The 11320-nt window shown below is 42.5% G+C and overlaps 1 protein-coding gene and 2 long non-coding RNA genes across 5 annotated transcripts in view; 2 read left to right on the top strand and 1 right to left on the bottom strand.

The window, feature by feature from the left end:
• The window catches only part of LOC134818475 (mucin-5AC-like), a 112959-nt gene that overhangs the window by 69715 nt on the left and 31924 nt on the right, over window positions 1-11320 (bottom strand). The gene's annotated exons all lie outside the window — the stretch shown is intronic.
• Window positions 2821-3912, top strand: LOC134818494 (uncharacterized). 2 transcript variants are annotated; one of them, XR_010160660.1, is made up of 4 exons: window positions 2821-2905; window positions 3026-3208; window positions 3642-3739; window positions 3853-3912. It is a non-coding gene; the product is annotated as an uncharacterized LOC134818494 (long non-coding RNA). The 2 variants fall into 2 exon arrangements; XR_010160659.1 differs by having other exon boundaries at window positions 2832-2936.
• Window positions 4905-6420, top strand: LOC134818495 (uncharacterized). Its single transcript, XR_010160661.1, has 3 exons — window positions 4905-4964; window positions 5127-5293; window positions 6345-6420. It is a non-coding gene; the product is annotated as an uncharacterized LOC134818495 (long non-coding RNA).

The following is an 11320-nucleotide window of genomic DNA, read 5'->3' on the forward strand; positions in this document are numbered from 1 at the left end:
TCCAACCACGCCGCCCGACGTTCTATTGCCGGCTGTGAACTTAGCCGTTTTTTGGTTAGCCACATTTTAAACCAGGAACTGAATTTCGGCTCAAGGAGTTACACTCGGATTATTCGGCAAACTAGCCTGGCTCAAGGAGTTACACTCAAATTATCCGGCAAACTAGCCTGGCTCAAGGAGTTACACTCGGATTATTCGGCAAACTAGCCTGGCTCAAGGAGTTACACTCGGATTATCCGGCAAACTAGCCTGGCTCAAGGAGTTACACTCGGATTATCCGACAAACTAGCCTGGCTCAAGGAGTTACACTCGGATTATCCGGCAAACTAGCCTGGCTCAAGGAGTTACACTCGGATTATTCGGCAAACTAGCCTGGCTCAAGGAGTTACACTCGGATTATCCGGCAAACTAGCCTGGCTCAAGGAGTTACACTCGGATTATTCGGCAAACTAGCCTGGCTCAAGGAGTTACACTCGGATTATCCGGCAAACTAGCCTGGCTCAAGGAGTTACACTCGGATTATCCGGCAAATTAGCCTGGCTCAAGGAGTTACACTCGGATTATCCGGCAAACTAGCCTGACTCAAGGAGTTACACTCGGATTATCCGACAAACTAGCCTGGCTCAAGGAGTTACAGTCGGATTATCCGGCAAACTAGCCTGGCTCAAAGAGTTACACTCGGATTATCCGACAAACTAGCCTGGCTCAAGGAGTTACAGTCGGATTATCCGGCAAAATAGCCTGGCTCAAGGAGTTACACTCGGATTATTTGGCAAACTAGCCTGGCTCAAAGAGTTACACTCGGATTATTCGGCAAACTAGCCTGACTCAAGGAGTTACACTCGGATTATCTGACAAACTAGCCTGGCTCAAGGAGTTACACTCGGATTATCCGGCAAATTAGCCTGGCTCAAGGAGTTACACTCGGATTATCCGGCAAACTAGCCTGACTCAAGGAGTTATACTCGGATTATCCGACAAACTAGCCTGGCTCAAGGAGTTACAGTCGGATTATCCGGCAAACTAGCCTGGCTCAAAGAGTTACACTCGGATTATCCGACAAACTAGCCTGGCTCAAGGAGTTACAGTCGGATTATCCGGCAAAATAGCCTGGCTCAAGGAGTTACACTCGGATTATTTGGCAAACTAGCCTGGCTCAAAGAGTTACACTCGGATTATTCGGCAAACTAGCCTGACTCAAGGAGTTACACTCGGATTATCTGACAAACTAGCCTGGCTCAAGGAGTTACACTCGGATTATCCGGCAAACTAGCCTGGCTCAAGGAGTTACACTCGGATTATTCGGCAAACTAGCCTGGCTCAAGGAGTTACACTCGGATTATCCGGCAAACTAGCCTGGCTCAAGGAGTTACACTCGGATTATCCGGCAAATTAGCCTGGCTCAAGGAGTTACACTCGGATTATCCGGCAAACTAGCCTGACTCAAGGAGTTACACTCGGATTATCCGACAAACTAGCCTGGCTCAAGGAGTTACAGTCGGATTATCCGGCAAACTAGCCTGGCTCAAAGAGTTACACTCGGATTATCCGGCAAACTAGCCTGGCTCAAGGAGTTACACTCGGATTATCCGGCAAACTAGCCTGGCTCAAAGAGTTACACTCGGATTATCCGGCAAACTAGCCTGGCTCAAGGAGTTACACTCGGATTATCCGGCAAACTAGCCTGGCTCAAAGAGTTACACTCGGATTATCCGGCAAACTAGCCTGGCTCAAGGAGTTACACTCGGATTATCCGGCAAATTAGCCTGGCTCAAGGAGTTACACTTGGATTATCCGGCAAACTAGCCTGACTCAAGGAGTTAAACTTGGATTATCCGAGTCTCCGACAAACTAGCCTGGCTCAAGGAGTTACACTCGGATTATCCGGCAAATTAGCCTGGCTCAATTGGAGTTACACTCGGATTATCCGGCAAACTAGCCTGGCTCAAGGAGTTACACTCGGATTATAATTTTCGCCCATTTGTGGACCAAGGAACTGAGGGACTTGAAAGGAGCCCGAGATTTAAAACGCTATCAGTAATAATATGGGGTCCCCAGGTGATATCAGTAGACGATCGCTATCAGTAATAATATGGGGTCCCCAGGTAATATCAGTAGACGATCGCGGTGGTGGGCGATAATTCTCACCTCGTTAAAAATGTAAGAGTACAACTTTTAAAAGGATTTTTGTGTTATATTTTATTTTTTGAGTTTAATGTCATTCTCTCGCATGGAAATGTGGTACAAGTTATATATCGAAATTAGTTCCGCTTTTGGTTACCGATTTTGCAACTTCACAATTTTAAAACCATATTTGTAAAGCTGGATTCATCAACTCATCTTGACGATACAAAAAATAATTTATAAAGATCACTGAAGACTTCTTTGAGATAAAAACAACTTGAAATTTACATAAGCTCATGTACATGCTAAAACTGAATCCTACAAAACGGTAAAACAATTTTTGACAGCAACTTCAAGTTACATGTAAAAATGTTTTATCTCAATCAATTTATATTTTTGAAACCGAAAAATTAGTCCTTTTATTTTAATTATCCAGCGGAAAGTGCACCGCACCTTTTTATAACCTGATTTGGAAATGATTTCAATATCTGTAATACAAGGTCAACTTGCTCAACATTCTTACTACTTCATGATAACATGCATTTTAAAAGTAACCTTCCAGTTTTTCTATTCTTAATGTCAATTTCTTCAATCCAAAGTTCCATGAAATCATTACGATGTCCCACATATTCATTATTCAACCACTTAATTTTGTTTGTTTAAAACAAAAACATGGCTGAAATCAACAGAGAGTTTCATAAGTGACCTCCAAAAACAAAAGAATATGGAACACTCTGCTAAACAGATGATGGATTCACGGGACATCCTGACCGTCCGCGAGGTAACTTTCGGCCAAAGAAGAATCTAAACCGGTAAGTTATCCCTGTCTGGACTTAATTAAAAAACGCCTAAAACTATCTGTCAAATTCAGTATCATATGCAATGACATGGTATTTTACAGATCACCCAGATGATGTTCAGCCCAATCTACCTCCAACTCGCGGAAACTATCAAGTCCCTACCAACCGACAACTGGTGTGATTTATTTACCACCACGCGGCAGGTCCTCTTGACAGGGTGCTTCTTTTTAAGGGCAGCGAGATCCGGGGAACCGCTTGCCGTCTCCTACGAAGATCTCGAAAATGTAAATGCAATAAAAGCCTGTTTGAATATTAAAAATTGATAGTAGTATATAAAATGGTACTGCTAAGTGCTAGGCCATCAAAATTTGAAGAGGTAATGAGTTTTTTACAGTTAGCGGACTTTTTGCCTATGCTAATTTTAATTGCTGACATTACTAACAAAGTTACGTAATTCGTAAAATTATTTTGCTTCTCTTTGTGTACTTTCGTTTGAAAATTACTTAACAAACAAAAACAAAAACTCCGCTAACTTTCAAAAACTCAATACCTCATTGTATAATACCTTAATACGGACATCAAATTACTGATGGGTATCGTTACAGATGAGAAAGCTGATTGTCCCGGTTGCCGGGGTAGAGAGGGAGTTATTTTACTTCCAAGTCTCCCCCTTCAAAAATTGCGCCACCTCCGTAACCAAGACAAGTTACATTTCAGTTAAATCTATCGGGAAGTTGGAGACTTGGCCGACACAGGGAGCGCCGCATATCTTTCTAACAGCAGATATGTTCAAACTTCTGATGGTGTACCTAAACGTATGTTTTATGAAGCCGCTGTTTTGAGAATTAATGTTAATAGATGTGATATGTTCACCCTCGATGTGTTCATTAACTAACTCCAGTTTTTACTCATAACTCTAATATTACAGAAGCACAAGAAGGTTATAATGGACAGCGTAGGTCACCAGGTGTTCTGCGGCTTTAATGGGTCAGAACAAAACTCCAACCACGCCGCCCGACGTTCTATTGCCGGCTGTGAACTTAGCCGTTTTTTGGTTAGCCACATTTTAAACCAGGAACTGAATTTCGGCCGGCGGGGTCCCCTTCTTTGAGACTATGTTTTCCCAGTATCTACCGAGATTCAATTTCACCACTTTATTACAATTAAGGGTTAAGCCGGATATATTGGATTGCAGATGTTAAAGAATCAATTTCAGCTCAGAGAATCGTTGAAGAAGATGGGGCTGAAAAAGATAGTATCTGGGAGGAACCTTACCGATATGGACGATCTCAGAGCAGACGATCAATCTAGAGAGAGAGATGGTTAGAAAGAATAATAACTACTTCACTTAATGCACCACCATCCAGTGCCTGAAGATAATAGGTAGCAGTTTTATTCGAATCCTTTAATCTGGCTTGAATGTTGTGTGTATTATCGAAACAAATTCTGACGCCATGTAATTTTTCCAGACCACTTCTGTTCAGGGATCGACCGGGGACGAAATTTAGCCGGGGCCGGGGCCGGGGCCGGAACCAAGTTGAATCAGCCGGGGCCGGGATTAACCGGGATTTTGAAATGTTGCCAAGGCCGGGGCCGGGATTGGCTAAAATATGCCGGGGCCGGGATTTTTTTAATCTAATTTTGAAAATTTTTGAAAGTTTCCGGAAACTCGTATCAATGTGAGCTAGCTTCAAGGTCAACCTAGAAGGCAGCTACACAATATTTAAGTATACAGACACAGGGAGCGCCGCATATCTTTCTAACAGCAGATATGTTCAAACTTCTGATGGTGTACCTAAACGTATGTTTTATGAAGCCGCTGTTTTGAGAATTAATGTTAATAGATGTGATATGTTCACCCTCGATGTGTTCATTAACTAACTCCAGTTTTTACTCATAACTTTAATATTACAGAAGCACAAGAAGGTTATAATGGACAGCGTAGGTCACCAGGTGTTCTGCGGCTTTAATGGGTCAGAACAAAACTCCAACCACGCCGCCCGACGTTCTATTGCCGGCTGTGAACTTAGCCGTTTTTTGGTTAGCCACATTTTAAACCAGGAACTGAATTTCGGCCGGCGGGGTCCCCTTCTTTGAGACTATGTTTTCCCAGTATCTACCGAGATTCAATTTCACCACTTTATTACAATTAAGGGTTAAGCCGGATATATTGGATTGCAGATGTTAAAGAATCAATTTCAGCTCAGAGAATCGTTGAAGAAGATGGGGCTGAAAAAGATAGTATCTGGGAGGAACCTTATCGATATGGACGATCTCAGAGCAGACGATCAATCTAGAGAGAGAGATGGTTAGAAAGAATAATAACTACTTCACTTAATGCACCACCATCCAGTGCCTGAAGATAATAGGTAGCAGTTTTATTCGAATCCTTTAATCTGGCTTGAATGTTGTGTGTATTATCGAAACAAATTCTGACGCCATGTAATTTTTCCAGACCACTTCTGTTCAGGGATCGACCGGGGACGAAATTTAGCTGGGGCCGGGGCCGGGGCCGGAACCAAGTTGAATCAGCCGGGGCCGGGATTAACCGGGATTTTGAAATGTTGCCAAGGCCGGGGCCGGGATTGGCTAAAATATGCCGGGCCGGGATTTTTTTAATCTAATTTTGAAAATTTTTGAAAGTTTCCGGAAACTCGTATCAATGTGAGCTAGCTTCAAGGTCAACCTAGAAGGCAGCTACACAATATTTAAGTATAATTACACCAAACGCTGTTTACATTACTACTATGAGTTGGCGTTATTTCACTGCCAAATATCCTCCTACTCCTTTTACCGCCACTCTCTATTACTTGCCCGGGCAAGTAATAACACCGGAAACGAGTAGTCATCTGTGATCTGATGACTATCATCATCATCTGCATTGAGTCGGCCTCACTCTCTGACTCTACTGTTTTTTGCTCCTGAACTGAATTGTTTGACGTTTGTACTTATAGTTATATGAAAGAAAACGGTACACGAACACATGACTTTACTCAAACTTTTTAATCAACCTCGAACTTTTTTAATCAACATTAATATTTTACATTCTTTGTAAATTCAAAGTTGAAATTTTCTGAATATCAAACTGGAATGATGTCAAGTCCTCGTATTTATATTTTTCACTCGATCTCATGTTACCGAAAATTTTGTGTTTAATTTAAGTCTTAAAATCAAGATAAATTCTGATAATCTATCGGTTTAAATTGAGGCAGAAAATACGAGAAATCCCGGCAAAAATTGACAAAAACAGCCGGGGCCGGGGCCGGGATCGGGGGCCTCTGGCCGGGATTGGGGGCCTCTGGCCGGGGCCGGGATTTTGAAAATTATTTTGCCGGGGCCGGGGAAAAAACACAAATCCCGGCCGTATCCGGGGCCGGGGCCGGGATCCCGGTTGATCACTGCTTCTGTTGTCTCGCATAGTGCTGGCCACAGAAACACGACGGGTGCCAGGCACTACAGGTTGCTGGGGAGGGAGGAGGCGGACAGAAACACGACGGGTGCCAGGCACTACAGGTTGCTGGGGAGGGAGGAGGCGGACAGAAACACGACGGGTGCCAGGCACTACAGGTTGCTGGGGAGGGAGGAGGCGGACAGAAACACGACGGGTGCCAGGCACTACAGGTTGCTGGGGAGGGAGGAGGCGGACAGAAACACGACGGGTGCCAGGCACTACAGGTTGCTGGGGAGGGAGGAGGCGGACAGAAACACGACGGGTGCCAGGCACTACAGGTTGCTGGGGAGGGAGGAGGCGGACAGAAACACGACGGGTGCCAGGCACTACAGGTTGCTGGGGAGGGAGGAGGCGGACAGAAACACGACGGGTGCCAGGCACTACAGGTTGCTGGGGAGGGAGGAGGCGGACAGAAACACGACGGGTGCCAGGCACTACAGGTTGCTGGGGAGGGAGGAGGCGGACAGAAACACGACGGGTGCCAGGCACTACAGGTTGCTGGGGAGGGAGGAGGCGGACAGAAACACGACGGGTGCCAGGCACTACAGGTTGCTGGGGAGGGAGGAGGCGGACAGAAACACGACGGGTGCCAGGCACTACAGGTTGCTGGGGAGGGAGGAGGCGGACAGCATAGTGCTGGCCACAGAAACACGACGGGTGCCAGGCACTACAGGTTGCTGGGGAGGGAGGAGGCGGACAGAAACACGACGGGTGCCAGGCACTACAGGTTGCTGGGGAGGGAGGAGGCGGACAGCATAGTGCTGGCCACAGAAACACGACGGGTGCCAGGCACTACAGGTTGCTGGGGAGGGAGGAGGCGGACAGAACAATCGCCAAACACAATCTGGTGCTGTTCCTTACGTACCATCTGGACCCGAAATTGTTAGATGTAAGTGTCACTGAAGTACTTCACATAACGGATCAAATATTAATAGACTATATCAATGGATTTGGAAAAGTAGATTTATCAAATTGTAGATATTTATTAACCCTGTTTCTGAGATTATACGATATACTTGTTTGCAGGAGCTGGAGAGGGAACCGGGGAGGGGCGTGAGGATAAACATCGAGGATCAACATGATGACGAAGAAGAAGGAGAAGAAGAAGAAGAAGAAGAAGAAGGAGAAGAAGGAGAAGAAGAAGGAGAAGACGAACAAAAGACGGAGAAGAAGAAGATGAAGAAGAAGATAAGTACCCCGTAACTTCAGAGATCAGCACTCCTGAGGGTGTGCGGAATTACAACTTCCGCTGATAATAGCTGAGGTAGTATTGTGAATATAAGAGGGACGGTCATGCTTGCCAGTATTGTGATATAGTATTGAGTTTGTGTGTAGTGATTGTATTTCGTATATCGTATATTTCTATCGTGTTATAATTCGTGTATTAATTGTTAGGCCTTCAACATTATTTCAACAATTTTTTGAAAAGTTGAAACATTTATTCAAATCCACATTTGTGATTTTGTCTCTCGGAAACTATAGCAGCGGGATCAAGTGTGTGTTGAGTTTAGTGTAAGCTTGATTGCATTAGCCCTTGATCTGCTTGACTAGGAGCCCCGATTTGGTCCCAGTCTAATATAGGAAGCAAAATCACTAATAACCATCGAGAGCAAAAAATACACTCACAATCTTTTCGTATCACTTATATGTTTTAAATAATAGCTCTCCGGCCGATTGAAACTTGTTGATAAAAATAATATGGCTGATAGAGGAGACGATGCTGATAAAATTCATATTAGTCAATATAAAATTTAAATTTATTAAGTAAAATTTATTAAGTAAAATTTATTTGTTACTGAAGGTGGGGGATTGACGAATCAACCCACCCCCAGTATGATAAGGGTTAACCAACATGAAGCCCTTGATGTGAAAATATTTTCCGAATTACAATATACTAGCAAAACTGGACAGAAGGACTTTCGACAAAACTGTACCAAATGGAATGGTCGAAAATAGAGTGTTTTAGTGAATAACTTAAAATATATTTTATCAAGATCTGACTGAAAGATTTTCTTTAAACTTTCCAGATAGTTAAATGGCTATATGACAAATAGTGTGTATATAGCCAGATAGTTGTATGGCTATGAGACGGATAATCTGAGCAAGTTTGGGCGAATTTCTATGTGTCAAATTTGAGATATGACTTCAAACACAAGAAAATATCTCAAATTGGCGGTTTCTAGCGGAACGCAGGCACATATTTCGAGATCCTACTGATAAATTTTCTTTAAACTTTCCAGATAGTTGTATGGCTATGAGACAGATAATCTGAGCAAGTTTGGGCGAATTTCTATCTGCCAAACTTAAGATATGACTTCAAACACAAGAAAATATCTCAAATTGGTGGTTTCTAGCGGAACGCAGGCACATATTTCGAGATCCTACTGATAAATGTTGGCACATAGAAATTCTCCCAAAATCGCACAGAATATCCGTCTCATAGCCATACAACTATCTGGAAAGTTTAAAGAAAATTTATCAGTAGGATCTCAAGATAATCGACTTTCGTCAAATATCGTACCGGAACCGCCAATTTGAGATATTTTCTTGTGTTTGAAGTCATATCTCAGGTTTGGCAGATAGAAATTCGCCCAAACTTGCTCAGATTATCTGTCTCATAGATATACAACTATCTGGAAAGTTTAAAGAAAATTTATCAGTAGGATCTCGAAATATGTGCCTGCGTTCCGCTAGAAACCGCCAATTTGAGATATTTTCTTGTGTTTGAAGTCATATCTCAAATTTGACACATAGAAATTCGCCCAAACTTGCTCAGATTATCTGTCTCATAGATATACAACTATCTGGAAAGTTTAAAGAAAATTTATCAGTAGGATCTCAAGATAATTGACTTTCGTCAAATATTGTACCATGGTACAGTTTGGTACAGAAAGTCCAAGCGTGTTTGCTGGAACGCGCATCGCCAAATGAAAAGTTTGTTACACGCGCGATAAAAATGCGCGTCAAAATCACGTGATCAAAATTTATGGGATAAGATAATATGTTATCTTAATATACCAAGATATAAATGGGTCGAAAGATTTCAAAAATGCTTCAGAAACTGTCAGCACAGTCTTGTAAGCAATATGATAGAAAGAATTGTAGAGAAAGATTATCTAGAAAGATTTTTGGGCTGAAACAGGCAAGTCACGAGATATCACGTGACAACACTTATTGCTCAAATCATATCAAGTTATACATCATTCGAAAGCACTATTCAGTCCGATCCTGATACTATACCGTTGACTGTTTGAAAAAAGATGCTGCAAACAAAAGATATTTATGATTTTGTGATGTGCGTGATTTTACATCTCTCATCAAAACCGACACGCTTTGCCTCAAAAGGTATGAAATATGCTTCAGAAACAGTAAAAATATTGTCCCGAATCCTATGATCGAAAGAATTGGTGAAATCGGCTTCCTAGACAAAATTTAAGGAAAAACTGGTCAAGTCACGTGATATATTGTTTGAGAAAAATCTTTAAATCATATTGAAACTCATATCATTCGAAAGTACTTGTTGATACGATGATAATGCAGAAATGAGAAAATCTTTTAAATTTTTTTAGTTGATTCAGGGATTCCATCTTCCAAGACAAACTCAAAATTCCTGACCTGAGCAGTGAGGAGCAGTGATATTATCACACACAAATCGTACTTTGAGCACCCAGATGAGGATGATGATTAATCACTCTACACTCGACTGTCACGTGACTTTTTCAACTCGTTCTCTAGCTGGTCCTGAACGACTATTCGAAACCCTAACCCTCTAATCTGATCCTAACCCTAACCCTAACCCAATCCTTAACAAAAGCATATGCTGAAACCCTAACCCTAACGAGAAATTGGACTAACTTCCTTATACGGTCATATCACGTGATCGAGACAGTTTTTCGCCAATATCTCGTCAGGGGAGCATTTTAACCCTATGTCATAAGGGGTGATTCGGAATCAGCGTCCGAAAATAAATCGATAGAAGTTGGTTTCAAATGTCGGGGGCCCTTTTAGAACAATCTCGAAGATCGACTGTAGCATGTAGAGTGATTTAGCACGCTCGGGCGAATCTCTATTCGGATGATTGTGAACATAAATATAATCTATTCGGATAATCTATTCGGATGATTGTGAACATAAATATAATGATAATAGCCTGAGGTCCCCAGGTAAAGCTCACTTGACCATTGTTAATGGTCTGGCCCGGCGCGCGCTACTTCGTAGCACTTGCCGTCGGGCCATAACATTTCGAGAAGAAAGCGGCGCGCGCTACTTCGAAGAAATTTAGACGAGTAACATCCGTCAAAACACAAAAGCTCACGAGATAAAAAGTTTTTTTTGCCGATACAAACTGGTTAGGAAATATGAATTTTGTCTTATGGGATGATTTTACTTGGGACGCCAATAATACAATCCCTGTGCACTGTGCGCGGCGGTCTTTTCAAGCTTCCTGCGAGCAATAGACTAGCAAGCTAGTTATGGGTTATAGGTAACTACCATGGATTATAGGTAAAGCGCGCTATTTTGTATTTCGCATTGGATATAATTATAAAGATGACCAATGATATTGCAGTGTTAAAGTCACGTGATCATATAGCGCGCTTGCGTGTGTCTGAGATCAGATACAAACTTATGTACCTTTCTCTTTCTCACATAAACCTATTACTCAGTTTGTTAAATATCTCTGTCATCTGTCATCTGTCATCTGTCATTTGCCTTAAAGTGATACCTTTTCGTACACTTTTGTTATGGTTTCAATGTCATACATGAGAGATACTTGTAGCACGATGCGTTACTGTGCCGCGCCGCGCACTCAATGAGGCTTCTCTGGCTAGATCGGCTACTGTGCCTCGCCGAACTGCCATGAATTGACATCGTCAATTAAGAGAGATACATCCTTCCAAGAAAAATTAATGATTTTGGCACTTTTCGATATGGCACTTTTCACTTT

The sequence above is a fragment of the Bolinopsis microptera genome, chromosome 7 (assembly GCF_026151205.1).
Source record: "Bolinopsis microptera isolate Bmic1 chromosome 7, MBARI_Bmic_1.0, whole genome shotgun sequence".
Classification (NCBI taxonomy): domain Eukaryota; kingdom Metazoa; phylum Ctenophora; class Tentaculata; order Lobata; family Bolinopsidae; genus Bolinopsis; species Bolinopsis microptera.